This window comes from Schistocerca cancellata, chromosome 4 (assembly GCF_023864275.1).
Source record: "Schistocerca cancellata isolate TAMUIC-IGC-003103 chromosome 4, iqSchCanc2.1, whole genome shotgun sequence".
NCBI lineage: Eukaryota > Metazoa > Arthropoda > Insecta > Orthoptera > Acrididae > Schistocerca > Schistocerca cancellata.
In genome coordinates this window covers 778,204,298-778,228,080 of record NC_064629.1, presented here as the reverse complement: position 1 = coordinate 778,228,080, position 23,783 = coordinate 778,204,298, and positions in this window count along the sequence as shown.

Here is a 23,783-nt window from a genome sequence, read left to right as displayed (position 1 = left end):
TGTGTTATAACCTGCGGTTTCCAGTGCCAGAAAAATACGTTCTTCAATGGAATAAACGACTTCAATCTCTTCCTTCGGTACGCTAACGTCCTTTTTCGTTCGAACGGTAGAGTTGATCATTCTGGCTGGCTGGCTGACTAACGTGCCGACCCAAGGCACGAGTGGGGACAGGATAAGCACTTGCTGCAGGACCTAACTGTGTGTGCGAGGGGCAGTGTCATATCAGTCGTGGGGGTCCTCTCTCGTTATGGGGGTGTCACCTGGGGCTGTTGGGAAGTGGGTCACTCCCGCAACAGGTCCGGCCAACCTGTGGTTGTGCGGTGGTGTGGTTGTTGGCCCAGTTAATGGATGAGGCGGTTGTGGGAGAGACCCACTTTTTCGTAGAAGTGACGTGCCATAACCCGAAAACCATCACGCAGTGGCATAATGCCGGTATCCTCATGGAGGAGATGAGAGGTGTAAAACCGGGGGAGGAGCAGCACGAGCTTAAGGGCCCTGTTTTGGATCCACTAGAGGGAAAGTATCCAGGAGCTGCATTGCCCCACACCACGGCAACGTACTCCAACACTGGACGCACCAGCGATAGATATAGCGTGATGCCGTGGTGGGGAGGCAAGGTTGACTCCAGGTTTAGGAGGGGGTATAGGGCGCGAAGTCTCCCTATGGCCCAGTTCCTGACCCAACGGATAAATGGGATCAAGGTGAGCCGCTGGTCCAGTCGCACACCGAGATTAGTGGCAGTTTTTGACCACGGGATGGGGCCTCCCGCGACGTGTAGGGGTTCCAGATTAGGCAGTACCTTCCGCTTTGTGAAGGTAACTGTCTAACTTTTCCCTGCATTATACTTAAGACGCCACACGGTGAACCAGGCACCAAGTACTTCACAGCATTACTGGAGGCGGCGTCCCATGTGGTGCACATTCACACTGCGAGTGAACAGAGCAGTATCGTCAGCATAGCACCTTCACTTTGTCCACTCGCGGAGCATCAACCACGAAGAGCGAGTAAAACAGGAGCCAAGAACAGACCCCTGTGGCACCCCAGCACGGATGGACATGACGGCGGATGTTCCCTGGTCGTCCTGCCGGAGAGGTAGGAAGACTCCGTGCGATGTTGACACCCCGTGCACAAATAGCTTGTACGCGAGGCCATTGTGCCACACGGAGTCATAGGCACAGGAGACATCTTTGAAGACTGCCCCAAGGTATTCCCTCGTCTCTAGTGCCCTCATCGCAGGTTCCACGAGACAGAGCAGCTGGTGGGACGTGGCGTGGCTGCCATGGAATCCGAATTGCTCGTTCGGGAGGAGATTTTCAAGCTTGACGTGCCGAAGGAGAGGCTTCATATATAGCCTCTCGAAAACGTTCGAGAGAGGTGGCAGAAGGCTTATGGTCCCGTAGCTAGACGGCAATCGGGAGTCTTTGTCATGCTTCAGGATGGCCACCACTTCCACATGTTTGATTACGGAAGGGTAGACCCCCGAAGCAATAATCTGGTTGAAAATGTCCGCCAGATGAGGATAAAGCTCCGAAGGCAGATTTCTGAGTAGTATATTTGGGATACCGTCATTGCTACAAGCCCTCCAGGCGTTTAGCGTCCGAAGTAGCGATGCGACTCCCTTGGCGGAAATGAGGTCAATGACGCCGACCCCCTCTCTGGCAGCAGGGAAGGTGGGAAGACGTTCCTCAACGAGCCTGAAGTGGGCCTCGTCAACGACGTCCACCACAGACCTGAAATTTGCCTCGAAGGTGTCTGCCAGGGCACTAGCTCCAGCGTCCGGCTCGCAGAGGTACTCTCGACCAGATTGCAGTGGAGAGACGCGCTGCCCGCGGCGCCGGAAGCAGCGCACTACGTGCCAAGCACTGCCGTCGTCCAAGTGGAGGGACTCAACGAGGTCTGGCCACGCACTGTTGCGGTGAGCTCGAATCGCCGCGGAAATAGCTCGTCGCTTGCGGTTTACGCGACGGTTTACCTACACTGGGTCAGATGCGTCTGGGAGGTACGTCAGTATCTCGGCTCGAAAGCGCTCGACGGCGACTTTTCTGTAGGTTGAAAGGCCAGGTCCTACCGCCGCCTCGATGACATCGATGTCAAACATCACTGGTACGTGATCAGATGACAGGGCTGTCCTCATAGCGGCAGACATAAACTGGACAACCCTCTTGAGAATGGTGATGTCGAGCACACCAGGTTGTCCATGGGCGGGGTAAATGGCGAGGTCAGAGGGCCCCAGGATAATGGCGCAACCCATGGCCAGCAGGGCGTCGAAGTCTGCTTCGTGCAGCACACCCTGAGGAGGCCGCTAGGCCGCCACGAAGGTGATCTTGCCAGCAGTGGTGTGTACTATTATGCCTGTGGCCTCTAGAGTGGCAAGCTGGGGCAGTTGCACTGGAGAGTGCAGCAACGATGACCTAACGTACACCGCCATACCGCCACCAGCAGTCAGCCTGTTGGTGCGGTATCAGCAATAGTTTGCTGCCTTTACAAAGACTCCTGGTTTAAGGAATGTCTCACAGACAAGGCAGATATCAACTGCCTCATCGCGAAGAAATTCCCGGAACTCCCCCCCCCCTCTCCCCCTGTGGATGGAGACTGTTTGCTTTAAAAACGCAGATGGTCAGGTCATGGACGTTATTATTTTATGTCTACATACATACTCCGCAATCCACCATACGGTGCGTGGCGGGGGGTACCTCGTACCACAACTAGCATCTTCTCTCCCTGTTCCACTCCCAAACAGAACGAGGGAAAAACGACTGCCTATATGCATCTGTACGAGACCTAATCTCTCTTATCTTATCTTTGTGGTCCTTCCGCGAGATGTAAGTTGGCGGCAGTAAAATTGTACTGCAGTCAGCCTCAAATGCTGGTTCTCTAAATTTCCTCAGTAGCGATCCGTGAAAAGAACGCTTCCTTTCCTCTAGAGACTCCCACCCGAGTTCCTGAAGCATTTCCATAACACCTACCAGTAACAAATCTAGCAGCCCGCCTCTGAATTGCTTCTATGTCCTCCCTCAATCCGACCTGATAGGGATCCCAAACGCTCGAGCAGTACTCAAGAATAGGTCGTATTAGTGTTTTATAAGCGGTCTCCTTTACAGATGAACCACATCTCCCCTTAATACTACCAATGAACCGAAGACGACTATCCACCTTCCCCACAACTGCCATTACATGCTTGTCCCACTTCATATCGCTCTACAATGTTACGCCCAAATATTTAGTCGACGTGACTGTGTCAAGCGCTACACTACTAACGGAGTATTAAGACATTACAGGATTCTTTTTCCTATTCATCTGCATTAATTTACATTTATCTATATTTAGAGTTAGCTGCCATTCTTTACACCAATCACAAATCCTGTCCAAGTCATCTTGTATCCTCCTACAGTCACTAAACGACGACACCTTCCCGTACACCGCAGCATCAATCACAAACAACCGCACATTGCTATCCACCCTATCCAAACGATCACTTATGTAAATAGAAAACAACAGCGGACCTACCACACTTCCCTGGGGCACTCCAGATGATACCCTCACCTCCGATGAACACTCACCATCGAGGACAACGTACTGGGTTCTATTACTTAAGAAGTCTTCGAGCTACTCACATACTTGGGAACCAGTCCCATATGCTCGTACCTTAGTTAGGAGTCTGCAGTGGGGCACCGAGTCAAACGTTTTCCGGAAGTCAAGGAATATGGCATCTGTCTGATACCCTTCATACTCGGTTCGCAAGATATCATGTGATAAAAGGGCGGGTTGCGTTTCGCAGGGGCGATGCTTTCTAAAGCCGTGCTGATGCATGGACAGCAACTTCTCTGTCTCAAGGAAATTCATTATATTCGAACTGAGAATATGTTCGAGAATCCTGCGACAAACCAATGTTAAGGATATTGGTCTGTAATTTTGAGGATCCGTCCTTCTACCCTTCTTATATACAGGCGTCACCTGCGCTTTCTTCCAGTCGCTCGGGACTTTACTTTGGGCAAGAGATTCGCGATAAATGCAAGCTAAGTAAGGAGCAAATGCAGTAGAGTACTCTCTGTAAAACCGAATTGGAATCCCATCAGGACCTGGCGATTTATTTATTTTCAACCCATTCAGCTGCTTCACAACCCAAGGGATGTCTATCACTAGGTCCTTCATACGGGAATCTGTACGAGACTCAAATGGCGGTATGGTTGTACGATCCTCCTGCGTGAAAGATCAAATCATAAATTTAAAATTTCAGCTTTCGTTGTGCTGTCTTCCGTTGCCAGGCCAGACTGATCAGTGAGCGACCGGATGGAAGCCTTCGACCCTCTTATCGATTTTACGTAAGACCAGAATTTCCTTGGGTTTTCAGCAAGATCCTTTGCTAAGGTATGACGGTGGTAGTGGCTGAATGCTTGGCGCATCGCTCTTTTTACAGCAGCACGAATCTCTACTAACTTTTGCCTGTCCTCATTCTCCCGATCTTTCTTGTAGCGCGAGTGCAACTGCCTTTGCTTCCTGAGCATTCTCCGAATTGCGCATGGCTGTGAGAAGGAACGGCGGCCTGGAGTGCCATCTCAGCAGTTGAGACAAGCGCTGGAAGTTGGAGCATGATGGTGTTTAGGGTCTGCAGTAGTGCGTGTAGATCGCCAGCAGCAGCTCCCGCAGCGGGGGTGGCAGGAGGCGAGGATTCCTGGAGACCAGGGTCCGGCTAGCTCTGATCGGGAGTGGTATACTGAGTTGAAGGAGCGGCCGGTCTGTCTCGAGCACAGAGGGCTGGGGCAGGAGGTGGTGTGCTGACAGCGATACCAAATCGACTGAGTACCTTCAGCCAGTTGTGAAGACGGGGCCGGTTTTCGACGCTCCTCTCGGGTCCCTGCTGGTCAGCAGTCTGCCCCTTGGCAACGGCAGCAAAGGTGACATCGGCCTGCACTTTCCGTGCAGCCTTGCCACGTTTGCGCTGTTTGAAGGCACGACAACCTCTGTAGCTGGCCACATGCGGCCCGCTACAGTTGCAGCACTGAGCTGGATCTTCGCGCTTTTTGGTGCAGTCCTTACTCTGATGCGAGCCTGCGCACTTGACACAGCACGCAGGCGTGGTGCAGTTGTAGGCCACGTGGTCCAGGCTTTGGCAAGAGTAGCAATGCGGCCTCTTCCCCTTAACTCGGAGAGGTTTAACCACGACAGAGATGTCAGTGACTGCCTCCACTTGAAAAATCTTGCGGTAGGAGGCTTCTAAAGTAACTGTTCAAAATAATTTTCTGACAAAGCATTCAGTAAAATTTCGGACGACGTTTTATGCCAACCACCAATTGGATTTAATCTATTCTTCCTCAACACAGTTAGGTCCTCTGCAAGCATTTCGACCGAACTTATTTCCGATTTAAGCTTGCTTTCCGAACCTATAACGATTTGAAATTCAGTTCTTTCTATTACAGCTTGAAGCACTGGCTGTTTCCCAACACAGATACGACAATTTACAGCTACAATACCGATTGTTGCTAGGTCTACCTTCGTCGTGTCTTTGCCTGGGCCGGCCGAAGTGGCCGTGCGGTTAAAGGCGCTGCAGTCTGGAACCGCAAGACCGCTACAGTCGCAGGTTCGAATCCTGCCTCGGGCATGGATGTTTGTGATGTCCTTAGGTTCGTTAGATTTAACTAGTTCTAAGTTCTAGGGGACTAATGACCTCAGCAGTTGAGTCCCATAGTGCTCAGAGCCATTTGAACCATTTGAATCTTTGCCTGGTACCCTTTTAGACTGACGCCCTCTGTGTAGATTCCCAAGACCCTCTAACCGGAAAAACCGACCAGTCCCCTCCACACAGCCCGTGTAGCCACTTCCTGTGTGTAGTTGACTCCTGACCTGTTCAGTGGAACCCGGAAACCTACCACCCTATGGTGCAAGTTGAGGAAACTGCAGCCCACACGGTCGCAGGACCATCTGAGCCTCTGATTCAGACTCTCCACAGTCAGTTCTGTCGACAGTGCCACAGATGTTGAGCTCTGCCTTCATCTCGCAAACAATACTGGCAGTCTTTATGACTTCAGCTAGCCGCCCGACAAAATAAAAAAAAATCGTTAGTATCGATATGCGCCACCACCTGCAGTTGGCTGCACCATGTGCTCTTCATGGCACCCGGAGACATTTGTTCCACATGTGGAATATCTCATAGTCTAGTCTTTGTCTTCTTCATTTACTGCTGGAAATGGGGAAAATAGTGTCAGAGGTGTTCTGAGAGCTGAATTTGCACTTGCTAAAGTTATTGCTGCAACATGTGGCATTTTATTCACACGAAGTAATGAGTGCTATCGATAAGGGATCTCTAATTAAGCCCATATATCTACACTTCCAAGACGCTTTTTACACTTTTCCTCACAAGCAGCTTCTCATCAAATGTCGTGCCTACGGAGTATCGCCTATTTGTGCGACTGGATTCGTGATTTCCTGTCAGAAAGAACGCAGTTCGTAGTAATTGATGGGAAGTCTTTGAGTGAAACAGAGATGGTATCTGACGTTCCCCACGTGAGTGTTATAGGCTCTCTGCTGTTTCTAATCTGTATACACGATGTGGGGGACAATGTGGACAGCTCTTTTGGGTTTTCTGCAGATGATTCCGGCGTTTACCGTGTAGCAAAGTCATCAGAATATCAAAACCAATTGCAAAAGTATTTAAAGAATGTGTCTGTATGATGCGAAAAGTGGCGATAGATCCTGAACAGCCGGTCGTGGTGGCCGTGCGGTTCTAGGTGCTCAGAGGCATTTGAACCATTTTGATCCTGAACAATAAAAAGTGAGAGGTTCTCCCCATGAATTCTAAAAATAATTCTTTAAATTTCGGTTACTCGATAAATAAAACTAATTTAAAGGTTGTCGATTCAAATAAGTGCTTAAGGATTGTAATTACGAACAACTTAAGTTGGATCCATCACTTGTGGGGAAGGCGAACCAAAGACTGTGTTTTATAGGCAGAACACTTATAAGATGTAACAGGTCTACTAAATAGACTGCCTGCACTACGCTTATCTGTCCTCTGCTAGAGAGTGCAGTACAAGATAGTTACCAGACTGTATTGACGGAGAAAATCGAAAAAGTTCAAGGAAGGGCAGCTCGTTTTGTATTATCGTGAAATATAATACGAGAGCTGGGGTGGGAACCATTAAAAAAAGGCTTTTTCTGTTGCGATGACATCTTTTCACAAAATTTCAATCACCAACTTTCTCCTCCGAATGCGAAAATATTTTGTTGACTCCTACCTACATAAGCAGAAATGCCTAGTGTAATGAAACAATAACGATTTAGATATTTATTATCTCGCGTGCTGTTCGAGAGTGAAACGGTCGAGAAATTGTCTGAAAGTGGTTATGTGAAATAATCTCCATAATGTAACCACATGTACAAATTAATTTGCTATGTGAATGTGAAATGACTCGTTTCATATCATTACTCTCTATCGCGAAAACTGATCCATGGAACATGTAACGAACTATATAACCAATTAATTTAGATGCGAATTGCGAAGTAGTATTGTAGATGTAGGTCTGAACTGTTCCTGAAGGGACAGAGCAAGTGTATAACAGGAGTGTAGATAAACACCACAGCTGACTCATCCCACGGAGATACCGTGCAAAACCGCCTCTAGCCTGGGTAACGGCCGAAATTCCGTAAGGAGGAGAGTCACAAGATTTTCAGGTATGCCGTATACACCTGATGTTATTAATCGGTGATCAGATTTCGACACTCCCTTTCCATAAAATACAGAAAACGAGAATTCTGAGTGGAGAACTCTACGTTCGGTGTGTCAGATACATGAGCAGTTCCGGTCGTTAAATGTTGGATGCCGTCGCTAGAATACTTAGAAGGCAAAGTCAGCTACTGTGAATGACGGCTCGGGGAAGTTAAGTCTTTGTAAGCCTCAGTGTACTATTCATAAGTCTGTGAGCGATCAATACTTGTACGAAACTTTGCTGTCTAGCCGGTTATTATGTGGAAGAAAGTTCTTAACTAAGAAAAGCTACTGTGCTGCTAAACAGAAAACATTCATTCGTTCGTGTACTAACGCAGACGACAGAGATCTCTTCGATAAATTATAAGTATTAAGATGCTGACATCATTTCCTGCAATATTGCTTCTCTAGGGTCAACTGCCTCATAATAAATGTCTCGTAATAAATATCAGACCATATTATTCTTCCTTCTCTCTTCTTTTTTCGCGCTTTTTGTTTCTACATGAACCTGCAAATTGTTTTACGGGGAAAATAAGCTTGTAGTTCTGTATCGAGAGTACCCTGTTTCCTCGGCCCTTTATTTTTACGTGTACCAGTAAATTGTTTTTGGGGGAAAGTAAGCATGTGTGATACTATATTGAAAGTACGTATTGTTTACTCTGCGTGATATTAGAAATGTACCTTAAAGTCTCGACCGCTGGGATACCAAGTGTGTTACTAATATTCGAATAAAACAGCGAGTTTTGCCTACAATTGAGAAAGTGCCGGCCGGTGTGGCCGTGCGGTTCTAGGCGCTTCAGTCTGGAACCGCGTGACCGCTACGGTCGCAGGTTCGAATCCTGCCTCGGGTATGGATGTGTGTGATGTCCGTAGGTTAGTTAGGTTTAAGTAGTTCTAAGTTCTAGGGGGCTGATGACCACAGATGTTAAGTCCCATAGTGCTCAGAGCCATTTTTGAACAATTGAGAAAGTGATATGCTATTCGTCAGGGTGAGAATGTCATTAATATCAATGAGATATTGTATTTCTTGTATTGATTCATAACGACAGGATTCTTAGGTATCTGACGTCTTGGTACTGAGCACGCATACTAAACCTCATACAGACAACATTGCTCAAGAAGGATAGAACGAAGTCAAGAGTTTCTAAAAAAGTTAATACAAAGTTTCTCCTTAAAACACACACACAAAAATAGATACATAAATAGAATATAATCTTGTGTTACATTATTTCTTAAAATTTGTGATGAAAATTAGGACGTAAATCGGAAAAAATCGTCAAATGTGTGTGAAATCTGATGGGACTTAACTGCTAAGGTCATCAGTACCTAAGCTTACACACTACTTAACCTAAATTAACCTAAGGACAAACACACACACCCATGCCCGAGGGAGGACTCGAACCTCCGCCGGGACCAGCCGCACAGTCCATGACTGCAGCGCTTAAGACCGCTCGGCTAATCCCGCGCGGCGTAAACCGGAAGACAAGAGATAAAGTACTGCGGAAGATATATATATACATGACTTATAACTAAATAAAACTGAATGAACCAGATACTCTGGTACAAACTAAAATTTCCAACCTAAAAGCTTAAGCTGGAGTATAAGCAATTAAAGAGATACTAGGATGTACATCACAAACATCTCATCATCAGCTAAAGTAGAGGATAAGTCCTCATTGATAAGTAAATATATCCTTTCATTAAAATTTAAAACGCACTCCGGTCAAATGTGCTATACTGAAATGCGTACACCACAGAGTGAGAAACAGATGAGTCTTTCTGGCCTCTATAACCATGGATCTTCGTTTAACTTCATGCTACATCTGAAAAAAATAAAAGAGTCTTTTGGCATTTCCGTGTGGAGAATCCACGAGCTTTTTCCTTACTTCCAGTCACGCTTTTTCTGATTGTTTTGTGACATAGCTTAAAAGAGAGGCTAGGCAAACAGCTGAATAGGACATTTTCGTGTGCCGCTAAGCTCCGTGATCGTCACAATGATCACTCAACATCAGACGCTATTCACGTACCTTACATTTCCCGCCAGACCTGATAATGCTACTGAAGATGAACAACACTAATAACTCTGTTGGCCGTTGCAGCTATCACAGAGTATTACAACTCTTATCTTGTACATACCTAGCGATGATGGAGTACGAAGTTACATTCACACTCGACCGTGTCTTCTGGGCGCTTCACTTTTTTTCGGATATATTATAAAAACTGCAGTGGATAAGAAAGAGAAGGAAACGAGGAGAAAGCAAAAAGTGCAAAATAAAGAGAGACACCACATGAAGACAGATAAGGAACAGAACAGCAGAAGAGGAGAGAAGGTGGGGAATACACAGAAGTTGTGGAATAAATTAATCGTGAAAATCATTTTTTGCTACTAGACACATAAAGAACTGTGGCGTTTTATCGTAACGACTCCGATCTGTAACTGTTAAAAACAAAATCCTCGCTTGCTTGATTAGTTTCAGACACCATCTCTTACGCGAACTTGATAACTGTAGTTCTTATGCCCGGTTTGCGAATGACTGTTCAAACGCAGATAATAGGATATCTTGAATTATAAAGTCCGTCACTCAAGCCGATGCCACATCATAGTTTTGTGAGGATGTTGATTTATTAATTAATATAGCGTCATCAAGACGTCGCTACGGTGTTAAATCAACAACTAATACGACGTAATTCCCGAGATAAAATACTCTTCGGACAACGTACAGAAAGCGTCGTATTTCGGTGTAAACTTGCTGTTCACTGTTAATAAAATCACTAAATCACCTTTAACTTCTGCGTTCTCTGAACAAATGGTTAATTTCACAATTACACAGCAAATTTCCATTAAATGACGTAGCCGACACGAAGCATTAAGGTTATATTGGAGTTTATTGAAATCTGCAATTATTTAAACCTGCACTGAAAACACACCAATCTGTCATTCAGGGTCTTGAATCTATTTGCGATTTTGACATTGACTGCAGCTTCCGACAACACGGCGTAACTGTAAGTTCTTCGTGATCGCGTGTAACTGTTACCTACTCAAGACAAATAATAGAGTTTATGTTGGCGGTTGGTATATTGCTGTGTCCTTTGATGTTCGTGACAATCACAGATCACGAAGGCTAAGTCCCAGCGTTAATCAGGTATCACACGATTTACTTTTCTTTCACACATAATAACTGCTCCGTTGTCTGGCTAAACCGTGAATGTTATTTTACTTCACTTCGAAATTCTGACTAGTACGTCAAGTCGATACTGGAAAACTTGTAAAACTTCAGATCGGTTTGAAACAATCTAGTAGCGTTCAATAGGTTTACTATTATTGCGACATCTACAAGAGAGACTGAATTAACATCTCCATTGCAGTGTTACATTGTACTCACAGCGAACTTACAGCTCGATGCGGCTGCAACTCTCTTCTTGGATAAATGTTATCTCTGATCTGTTTATGGTCTGGGCTTTAACCTTCGTAAGGAATATAGTTTGAATTATTTATTTAAAGTCTCAGGCTTCGTATGATCTGATAGTCTTTCATTTAGTCCTTTCTTTATAATAAACGTTATTAGTTACATAGTATTCCTGTTAGTCAAACTTGAAATAGTTTTAATTTTGCTGTCACTAACTCCCGTCAATGTCAGGATCACCAATTTTATTATTTCTTTTGCTACCAAAGGGCTTTCATTAGGGGTTCCATATTTACAAAACAGATATAGAATTAAATAAATCGTGAAAAGTGAAATTCCATATACATACCCTATAAGCCACTGTGCAGTGCATGGTGGAGAGTACTTTGTACCAATTAAGAAACTGGAAAAAGAACAGCAGACATAACCAAAAACATTTCAGTCAGGATAGAGAGTAGTAAAGAGAAATTCAGAGAAGGCGAAATCGAATGCCGGTGAACAGACTGGGAAAGCAAGTTAGAGATTAGAACGATAGTGTGTTCCAGAGCGCCGGCCAGTGTGGCCGAGCGGTTCTAGGCGCTTCAGTCTGGAACCGCGTGATCGCTACGGTCGCAGGTTCGAATCCTGCCCCGGTCACGTATATTCGTGATTTCCTTAGGTTAGTTAGGTTTAAGTAGTTCTAAGTTCTAGGGGACTGATGACCTCAGATGTTAAGTCCCATAGTGCTCAGAGCCATTTTTTTGTGTTCCAGAGCAACCGACCGACTGGATTACAGAGAAATAGTCGCTGGGAATCGGCAACGTCACCCTAGCTGCTACATGGAATCTCGAGATAGCCACTTACAACCATACTCCTCTTAGTATGACGCGCATATAAAATGTTATCTATAACCCTTAACCCTGTACATTATACCCATGTCAATAGTCAATAGTCAATAGACTAATCCATTTCACAATTTCTATGCATTGCCCTCCTTGTCTCTCCTCCTCTCCTATTTGTTCCGGATCTATCCTCTTATCGTATCTTTCTTTACTTTCCTTTTTTTGCGTTCTCCTGGCTCCCGTCTCTTTCTTATCCGCTGTCATTTTTTCTAATATAATTTTCATTACACGCACACACACACACACACTTACACGCCATTTCCGGATATGTAATAGAAAAGAGCTGTAATTCTCTGTGACGGGTAGAACGGTCAACAGAGTGCGTGAGTGTTGTTTTATCAGGCATGGTAGGGAATATAATGGGCGTGAACAGCGTCTGATATTGAGTGATCACTGTGTAAGTCACGGAGCTGCCGTACCTGTGTGAAATAACATTATCAGCACCTGACAGAATTCGAAATGGGCCTCATTGTGCATCTCAACGTCCTGGCAGATTAAAACTGTGTGCCCGACCGAGACTCGAACTCGGGACCTTTGCCTTTCGCGGGCAAGTGCTCTACCATCTGAGCTACCGAAGCACGACTCACGCCCAGTACTCACAGCTTTACTTCTGCCAGTACCTCGTCTCCTACCTTCCAAACTTTACAGAAGCTCTCCTGCGAACCTTGCAGTCGAGTCTCGGTTGGGCACATAGTTTTAATCTGCCATGAAGTTTCATATCAGCGTACACTCTGCTGCAGAGTGAAAATCTCATTCTGGAAACATCCCCCAGGCTGTGGCTAAGCCATGTCTCCGCAATATCCTTTCTTTCAGGACTGCTAGTTCTGCAAGGTTCGCAGGTGAGCTTCTGTAAAGTTTGGAAGGTAGGAGACGAGGTACTGGCAGAAGTAAAGCTGTGAGTACCGGGCGTGAGTCGTGCTTCGGTAGCTCAGATGGTAGAGCACTTGCCCGCGAAAGGCAAAGGTCCCGAGTTCGAGTCTCGGTCGGGCACACAGTTTTAATCTGCCAGGAAGTTTCATATCAGCGCACACTCCGCTGCAGAGTGCAAATCTCATTCTGGATTTATACTAGATTGCATGGGGACGTGAGGGCAGGTGAACTTGTCATCAAGGTTCCAGCCCATCAAACCTCACCACGACAAGGGCGAATTGCCTAATGCGCGCCAAGCATATCGTAACCCCTTCACATTTACTACTGCCATCCGAGAACAAGTTATGGAAATTCTGTGTCATCCCACAGGGTTGGTCGGAGATTTGCATCAGCCGGACAAGGGAATTACTGTCCCGTGCGAAGGCTGCCGCTAACACCACAACATCAGCTGCTGAGTTTGGTGTGGAGCCGTGACCGGCAGCGATGAATCGCCGTCCTGATCAACCCCAGATGATCACTGTCAGCCTGTATGGTAGTGACCTGGGGGGAGGTCCAATTCTTCCATTGTTCTCGATGGCACAGCGGCGTTACTCCTTGCGTCATGGTGTCGCGTGCCATCGGACATGGCGTCAGATCACAGCTCATAATGCTTGAGGAAATTCTGGTGGCACATCGGTACGTCACCGACCTCGTAAATCCTCATATATTACCTCTCAAGTGACAGTATCGTGATCCAATTTTTCAACAGGGCAGTGCTCAACTGTCCATGCCTCGTGTAGCTGTCTACGTGATATTCAGGTACTTCAGTGGCCAGCAGGACATCCAAATCTATCCCTGTCAGAACATGTGTCGGAGCAGATCACAGGTCATCTCCGTCCCAGCGCCAGTATCCAGGATATCAATAACCAGTGGTAACTGCTGTGGGCCTCCTTGCCTCAGGAGGTGCTACAGCGGCTTTACGACATCCGTCCCAACTGAGTCAGTGCATGCATGCAAGCCAGAGTGGATGCAACGTCATACTCATAAGTGGACTCATACTGCTAAGTTCCTCGAGAATTTGAATCGATTTAGTAATCACCGAAATAACATCAAATACCTCCTCGCATGCATGAAGTTTCATTTCGTTTCCTCCGCCTCCTCTTATGCGCACTTCACATATTTAGTTATGGAGTGTACCTACTCCCTCGATTTTACTTCGTCAGCGTGTAGCTTTTCCCTCTCTCTGTTTCTTTATTCCTTTTCCTGTTATATCGACCTCTCTTTCCTTTCTTCCCTGAGATTTTGTTCTCAAACCTCTGTCTTAGAATACTCTATTTCTTCTTGATTTCCCCAGGCACTCTCACCACATTTCTAATGCTTGGAGAGGCTCGCCAAATGTAATCTATCTGCTCTTTTCTGCCTGATGTTCTTCCTCGAATACCACTCTACCTCGGTCAAGTCTATGCAAACATAAAAGCTCTCCTATTTCTGTTTGGCTCTAGCTTCCTCATACATTGTATGTTATGGCCGTCAGCTTCACTTGACATTCAAAACTACGTCAAACAACGCCAATTCACCTTTTAGACTTTATTAGATCCTCTGAATACTTCAGTCTCTAAGATTTGCGGTTCGTTCAATTTATCGATTAAATGCAAGGAGATTGTCCATCGGAAAAGGGTCAGCCATAGGAAAATAAACTCACTGATGCAGATAAAAAGATTAAAAGTGTATTGGATGTTGCCAAAGAGGAGACAGCACAAAACCGTACAGGCCGACCTCGTCTGTTGACTGACAGAGATCGCCGACAGTGGAAGAGGGTCGTAATGTGTAATAGGCAGACATCTAGGCAGACCATCACACAGGAATTCCAAACTGCATCAGGATCCACTGCAAGTACTATGACAGTTAGGCGGAAGGTGAGAAAACTTGGATTTAATGGTCGAGCGGCTGCTCATAAGCCACACATCACGCCGGTAAATGCCAAACGACGCCTTGCTTTGTGTAAGGAGCGTAAACATTGTACGATTGAACAGTGGAAAAACGTTGTGTGGAGTGACGAATCACGGTACACAATGTGGCGATCCGATGGCAGGGTGTGGGTATGGCGAATGCCCGGTGAACGCGTAGTGCCAACAGTAAAATTTGGACCAATAGTGATCAGAGCCATTTTTTAAAGTAAAATTTGGAGGCGGTGGTGTTATGGTGTGGTCGTGTTTTTCATGGAGAAGGCTTACACCCCTTGTTCTTTTGCGTGGCACTATCACAGCATAGACCTACATTGATGTTTTATGCACCTTCTTGCTTCCCACTGTTGAAGAGTAATTCGGGAATGGCGATTGAATCTTTCAACACGATCGAGCACCTGTTCATAATATACGGCCTGTGGCGGAGTGGTTACAAGACAATAACATCCCTGTAATGGACTGACCTGCACTGAATCCTGATCTGAATCCCATAGCACATCTTTGGGATGTTTTGGAACGCCGACTTCGTGCCAGGTCTCACCGACCGACATCGATATCTCTCCTCAGTGCAGCACTCCGTGAAGAATGGGCTGCCATTCCCCAAGAAATCTTCCAGCACCTGACTGAACGTATGCCTGCGAGAGTGGAGGCTGTCATCAAGGCCAAGGGTGGGCCAACACCATACTGAATTCCAGTATTACCGATGGAGGGTGCCACGAACTTGCAAGTCATTTTCAGCCAGGTGTCCGGATAGTTTTGATCACATACTCTATGTACTGTCCTACTGTAGACGCAAGAAAAATGCAGTCCAGGAAAATAAAGTGGAACACCTTTATGAGAAAACACATGAAATAAAATCCTTTTGGAGTAATTTTTTTTCCGTTGAACCAACGTCATACAAACTGGAACGGAAAATAAGTCAGTCCACTCAAAATTTGGACATTACACGAAAGAAAAAATGGCTCTGAGCACTATGGGACTTAACATCTATGGTCATCAGTCCCCTCGAACTACTTAAACCTAACTAACCTAAGGACATCACACACATCCATGCCCGAGGCAGGATTCGAACCTGCGACCGTAGCAGTCGTGCGGCTCCGGACTGGGCGCCTAGAACCGCTAGACCACCGCGGCCGGCTACACGAAAGAAAAACGCCTTCTATCTACGGCGTAGCCAAAAGCTGAAGAAGTGAGAGGGGGGGGGGGATGTCGCCAAAATTGATGTACCCTATGTGTTAGCAAACACTTAGTAACTGATTATCTCAGGTCGTAGTCAATTAGCCCTTACATGTCAAGATACATCTACACCTACATACATGTTCTCCGTAACCCATTGCATTGTTTGTGGTGAGGGTACCTTGTACTATTACCAGATATTTTCTTCCTGTTCCAATCGCATACAGAGCAAGGGAAAAACGACTGTCTATATGCCTCTGAAAGAGCCCTGATTTCCCTTATCTGATCTTCGTGGTCCTTACGCAAAATTTCGTTGCCGGCAGTAGAACCGTTCCGCAGTCAGCTTCAAATGCCAGTTCTCTGATTTACTCAATAGTGTTCGCGAAAAGAGAGTCGTGTTCTCCCAGGGATACCCATTTATATTCACGAAGCATCTCCGTAGCACTCGTGTGCTGATCGAACCTATCGGTAACAAATGTAGCAGCAATCCTCTGAGCTGCTTACATGTCGTCCTTTAATCCGACCTGGTGGAGACCCCAAACACTCGAACAGTACTCAAGAATGGGTGGCACTCGAATTCTACACGCAGGCTCGTTTACAGATGTACCACACTGTCCTAACATTCTCCCAATAAACTGAAGTCCACCGTTGGCCTTCCCTACTACCGTCCTTACGTGCTCGTTCCATTTCTTAACCCTTTGCAACGTCCCGCCTAGACATTTGATCAACGTGATTGTGTCAAGCAGCACAATACTAATGCAGTATTCGAACAATATGGGACTGTTTTTCCTACTTATCTCCATTAACTTACATTTTTTTCTACATTTAGAGGAAGCTGTCATTCACCACACCAACTAGAAATTTTGTCTAACTCATCTTGTATCCTACAGTTACTCAACGACGGCCCCTTCCTGTACACCACGGTATCATCAGACTGCTGCTCACCGTGTCCGTCAGATCATTTATGTGTATACAGAATAACAGCGATTCTGTCACACTTCCATGGGGTGCTCCTGACGGTACCCTTGCCTTTGAACACTGACTGTCGAGGACGACGTACTATGTTCTATTATTTAAGAAGTCTTCGACACAATCACATATCTGGGAACTCTGCAGTGGAGCCCCGTGTCAAACGTTTTCCGGAATTCTAGGAATATTGAATCTACGCATTACTCTTCACTCATGGATCGAAGGGCGAATTTCGCAGAAGTGATGCTTTCTAAATCTGTGCCGGTTTGGGGACAGAAGCTCTTTCATCACAAGGATATTTATTATATTCGAAATGAGAATGTGTTCAAGAATTCTGCAGAAGACAGATGTTAAGGATATTGGTCTGTAATTTTGTGGGCTTGTTATTTTACCCTTTTTACATACAGGAATTATATGCGATTTTTCAGGCATTTCCTACTATTCTGTGGGGGAGAGATTAGCCTTAAATGCAAGCAAATTAAGGGGCCATTATCGTAGAGTACTCTCTGTAAAACCCAGTTGGGATTCCATCAGAACCTGGCGACTTATCTGTTTTAATCTCTTTCAGTTCCTTTTCTACACCGGCGATACTCATTGCTTCGTTCTCCGTACGGGAGTCTGTACTACGGCCAAACGACGGTTTGTCTGTACGATCCTCCTGCCTGAATGAGTTCTTAAAAGCGAGTTTTAAAACTTCAGCTTTCCTTATGCTGTCTTCTATTGCCACAGCATACTAGTCAACGAGTGACTGTGTAGAAGCCGCCGACCCTTTTACGTGGGGTGAGAATTTTTTAGGGTTCTGGGCAAGATATTTTGCTAAAGAATGACGGTGATAATAGTATGATTCGAACATCGATCTTTTTGCAGACACACGAATTTCTGCTTTTATTGTCGTCATTTGCGCATTTTTTTCTTTTTTTACCAAGAGTGCGACAGCCTGCTTCCTCAGCAATTTCTGAAGTTTGTTATTAAATCACAGTCGGGTTTTTTCGTCCTTAATCGACTTACTCGCCCCATAATTCTATGAGTCGCGACACATAATTCTCCGAGCCGCAGTTTTCAATCTGTTTAATGATCGTGATTATATTTGATTAGTGGTGCGCTCAACTGCGTTGTTATCATCTCCCAAATCTTTTCACCCTCCAGTCCCGCCAATTTTCCCGAATGGTGATGAACTGATGAGGAAAACGTAAACGCCCAGTCCCCGGGCGGAGAAAATCCCCGGCCCGAACGGGAATCGAAACCGGGATCCCGTGATTCAGAGTCAGCAACGCTAGCCACTAGACCACGAGCTACGGACTCAATCCGTAAAATTCATCTACGTCCGTAGAACCAAATAATGCCCACACATTGTGTAAGTGGGACGCTAACAAATGCTTATCCGCTCTTTCTAAGAAAACTACTCTCCTAGCATTCTTGATGGATTTATTAACAATCATCGCTATGATGACATGCATCATGATCACTAATTCCTGTCTCTGTACTGACACCACCGATAAAGTGTTGAAGCTACAAAGTCTAAAACATTTCCGTTACGTGTGGGCTGTCGAACTAGCTGCTCGAAGCAGTTTTCGGAAAACGTGTTCAAAAGTACTTCACAGGAGTGCCTGTTTGTATCACCAGCAACGAATTCATAGACGTCCCAGTCTATACTCGTTAGGCTAAAATCGCCTTCAACTAATATTGCATGATCCAAATATTTCCGCACAAAAATGCAAAAATCGAAAGAAATTTATTCAGCATTGACTTAGTGTGCCGACTGTACTGTACCAAAAATCAATCAAATTAATGATTGATAAACTATAAAGATTATTTAGTGTCTATACATGAAAGCACTTGAAAGTTTGTAAGTTCCAGAGACGGAATCACGATGACGGGAGTCAGTGAAGTTTACGATACAGATAATAAGTCTTATGATCAGTTACCTTTGGTCCCTATTGAGGAAGTTCCACAAAGTCAAAGTCTGTTTGGTAATATAGTGATGGCAACTATTGAGAGCAGCTGATAGTGTAAGTTCCACATAAGAATACCAGTCCTGAAGCACCGAGTGCACGAGAGCCAAAGTCGGAGGCGAAGTTACCTGGGCGACGAGTGGCTGCTCGTAGTGTCAGCGGTGCGTGGCTGCTGCTGGAATAGTTTGGTGAAGGTCCTGCTGGTTGTTCCGTTTCCGAACTGCTTACAATCACTCAGCGGACTGAACTGGGGGATAGCAATTGTCCGCCGTCCTAAATACATACCCGGTGGAGTGATATCTGCTTGACTCTTGGATGGCACATGATTCTCATAGGCAAAGTAGTGCTTCCAATTGTGTCAGGAATACGTGTGCCGCTGGTCTAGAGGCTGGTGTCCCTCCCGGAGAAGTTAGCACCGTATTTTTCCGTGGAGCCGGCTGGAAGTCCACTTCAAAACAGACTGACGTGTTTCAGACACAGTCCAGTTTTATGTAAGTCTGCAGGTTCTCGTGGCCGTTGTCACTAAAGTTAAAATCTTCTGGGTTGTTAGGCCACGTCATATTTCCTTCTAAAATAATCGATGTTTCGAACCGTCTGCTGATGTTACGTCTGCCACAGACGGCCCCTGCCAGGCAGACTACACTCAAGACACCCCTGTGTACCATATAACATACACAAGCACTTGCAGGCGCAACCAAGAGGAAAACAATTCTTCACAACAAACAGAACTTGCTAGAGACAAATGCGAACCTTTTTCTGCAGAGGTCGCCTCTCAGATACAGGGAAAGTTGGAGTGCTCCGCCGACCTCCGCCGGCTTTATAAGGCCAGCGGAGCAACAGTACAGCCCCCCCACTTGCTCTCGACTGTGGTGTCACCTTTGCCGACTTTTTCGTGCTGTGTTCTAGTGACTATTCAGTGTTGTGTTGCGAACAGAAACCATGCTGTCGCTGGGTGTGCATTTTATATACTTTGCGAACAGAATCCAGACTGTCGCCGTGTTTTTTTTAATTGTCTATTGTTTCCCCTGTCTGCTCTGTATGTATTTTTATTCGCTTCATCATCCCTCTGTTGTTTGTTTTAATTTCCCCATTTTCTTTTCACCTTGTTACTCACTAAGTCCCCGATTTTATCGCCTGTTTTTTATTATTATTTATTCTCCTGCTCTTTGTCAGAAAATCTGTAGGCTGCAGAGCGGCGTCCTAAGCTGCTGCCAGCCCGCCCCCTTCGGGGGGAATTGAAATTCAATAAAGGAAAAAAAAAAAAAAAACAACAGTACAGCCAGTTCCTCGCCGAGCTAGGACCAGCTCCGACGGACCTCACCGACGCTCGAGAAGTGTAGTTCAGTTTCAATAAACGACATTATACTGAGTGTTCTACAATACTGAGTATTCTTCAGCTGGGATCTTCTTCAGAATGTTACGGTGTCCACTATTGCTAGAATACTGTCAGAGACCACTCTCATGTTTTCTTATAAAGAAGCCTTTTCTGCGTAGTCACATAAAATCACGACACATTTTACAGGTTAGAATGTACATACCTGAATAGGGCAAATTATTAGCGTTGTCTGGTACATATTCAGAACCGATATCTGAGAACGGCGTATTTTGAACCAGTGGAGAGGACATCCTGATCTAAAAATCACGTATTGTGTAACAGTAGCAGACTACTATGTCTAACAGTACTCCAAGACAAACAGGCCGGTGTTGCAAACGGACTTACACTAAATGACTTCGGAACATTTCGGCTCATTTACTCTGTGGTCAGTACATGTGCTGTCACCTAGCGTACGAAATGTCAAATAGTGACTTACTCGTCTCGGCAACCGAAAGATTGAATACTCAGGAATCTGTTACGACATTTAAGTCACTTGCAGAAAAATGATGACTTACACTGATTGGCATCTGAGCCCTCCTATGACAGTAGTTTCTAACACATTCAGTAACAGCAGTTTGTCATCATATTATTCCATTGTGGGGTCAAGTCATCCTCCTTGAGTGCAGAAAGAAACACATCTTGTTGTAGCCTTGCCGGTAGCATCTAATATTTCCGGTGGACATCCTTTTCAGTATAGTTTTCAGATTAGGGACTACGTTAAGTTGGTACACCGTAGTGTCTCATTCACAATTTGGATACTCCGTGCACAGCCTACAGGCAGTTGTTCGAACTGAAGCTCAGTTGTATAAAACTTTTTGGGACGCACGTCACTGCCTCGTGGGGTAGCCGCGCGGTCTTGGGCGCCTTGTCACGGTTCGCGCGGCTGTCCCCGTCGGAGGATCGAGTCCTCCCTCGGGCATGGGTGTGTGTGTTGTCCTTAGCGTAACTTAGTTTATGTTAGATTCAGTAGTGTGTGAGCTTAGGGACCGATGACCTCAGCAGTTTGGTCTCATAAGACCGTCCCACAAATTTCCGATTTCCGCACGTTACTCTGACGTCGTCCAAGCAACCAATGATATTTGCTTTGCGTCAAGAGATCAAAGAAGAGTAGTACACTCTTTTTCAGCCCGTGGGCAACGCGCGTTGTGGTAATAATAAATTAAGTGATGCTATAAGAATTTGTGGCTACTACAGTGCCACTAAACACGCCATGTCCAACACACATGTACAATCGACATCTCTCCCAACAGAATTACTAGCTAATTTAGTCGGCGACCAATGCTTCTAAAAAATCGAACTGCTGACGCATATTTACAACCACGACTCTGAAAGCAGACGAAATAAGAGCTCTCTTAAAATATGTCGTACAGAATGGATAGATGAAATGGTTTGCAAGCAGTCCGTCCTTATTTCAAAGATATCGCAGCAACAATCCCCCAGTGTACACCCCACTTTTAGGCATCATTAGTGTAGCAGGCACTCTGCAGGATCACTATTTTTAATTTATCAATGTTGTTCAAGCAACTCCAAGCCAGTTTACTGTGCAAGCTGAGTAAATGCTGCTTCTTTGAGGCTAGTGCCAAATACCTCTGCCGCTTGCTAAATATGGATGAGCTTAAGCCAACAACAGAGTGTGCTACAACAGCATACAATATAGCAACATCCAGAAACTTACAGAAATTACTAGCCTTCGTGGGAGAGAATAATTATTATAGTAATTTTTTGTTCGTAATGTGCACCAAATAACCTAATTCAGCTCCCTGTTTGGCCACATATACGATTAAGCGAGCGTCTTAGACTTGCTATCGGTGACTTTCATCAATGTTGTCTTATCGTACAAAAATTCCAGCAACACACACAGCCAATGGTTTTGCCTCATATACGTTATTGATGGGCGTCATTCCTTCCTAGAAGGGAACGGGCTATCAGTGACAACGTATAGGGTTGAGAAATTTCACATACATTTAAAAAATGTGTGTGAAATCTTATGGGACTTAACTGCTGGAAGGTCATCAGTCTCAAAGCTTACACACTACTTAACCTAAATTATCCTAAGGACAAACACACACACACCCATGCCCGAGGGAGGACTCGAACCTCCGCCGGGACCAGCCGCACAGTCCACGACTGCACCGCCCTAGACCGCTCGGCTAATCCCGAGCGGCTCACATATATTTGTGTGATACGGAATTTTCTCAAATAACGGATGAGCTGTTCATTTCTTCTCCGGTAGGGTTAAGCTCGTGGAAAAGACAGTAAAACAGCTGCAATGGTGCACCATATTCGTAAGCGACTATCAGTACAATATTCAAAATGCCCTCTCCCGTACCTTTTTGTTATATTATTCACCAACGGAAAAATGTTACTACCGGAGCCCAAAAAAGACGGATATGTACGCTTCTCTTAAAAAGTCTCCGACAGAAGAGTGGAGAACCAGCTACCTCAATCCTCATTCCGCCTTTCTCACCAAAAATTTTGGCATGCGAACATATTGGCGCTCTTTTAACACAGAAGATTCTAAATCCCTTTACCCCATCTGTCTTAGTAGTTAAGTCTTCATACTCAGCATCTCCGTCTCACTGCCACTGTCTATATGTCTCTCTCTCCGACTGTCTCCATTTCCTCCCATTGATTTAGAGTATATCCCACTGCCACTGTCTGCTCTCTCACTTACACTGTGTCCTTTTTTGTTTCTTTCCCATTTCCACTGACTGCGCCACATGTCGGCAGCTCAGAAATTCTGGTGGGAGGAGTGCTTGTGTTTCCGAATTACCATGCAAAGTTCCTTCGGACATGCATGCATGCGTAAAACTCTAGTGCGAACCATTCTTGAGAGAGTTTAGGATTACCAACATGTTGAATTAAAGGGAGAAAGCGAAGCAATTCGGAGTCGTCTTATTAGATTTGTTACCAGCAGGTTCGATCAAAGCGCGAGTGTTACAAGTTTACGGAGACACTTCGTGAACTCGAATGGGATTTCCTGAAGAGAAGACGACATTCTTTTCGCTAAAGCCGGCCGACGTGGCCGAGCGCTTCTAGGCGCTACAGTCTGGAACCGCGCGACCGCTACAGTCGCAGGTTCGAATCCTGCCTCGGGCATGGATGTGTGTGATGTCCTTAGGTTAGTTAGGTTTAAGTAGTTCAAAGTTCTAGGGGACTGATGACCTCAGAAGTTAAGTCCCATAGTGCTCAGAGCCATTTGAACCATTTTTTTTTTCGCTAAACAATATTGAGAAAGCCGACCCGAGTGACCAGGCGGTTCTAGGCGCTACAGTCTGGAACCGCGCGACCACCACAGTCGCAGGTTCGAATCCTGCCTCGGGCATGGATGTGTTTGATGTCCTTAGATTAGTTAGGTTTAAGTAGTTCAAAGTTCTAGGGGACTGATGACCTCAGAAGTTAAGTCCCATAGTGCTCAGAGCCATTTGAACCTTTTTTTTTTTTCGCTAAACAATATTGAGAAAGCCGACCCGAGTGACCGAGCGGTTCTAGGCGCTACAGTCTGGAACCG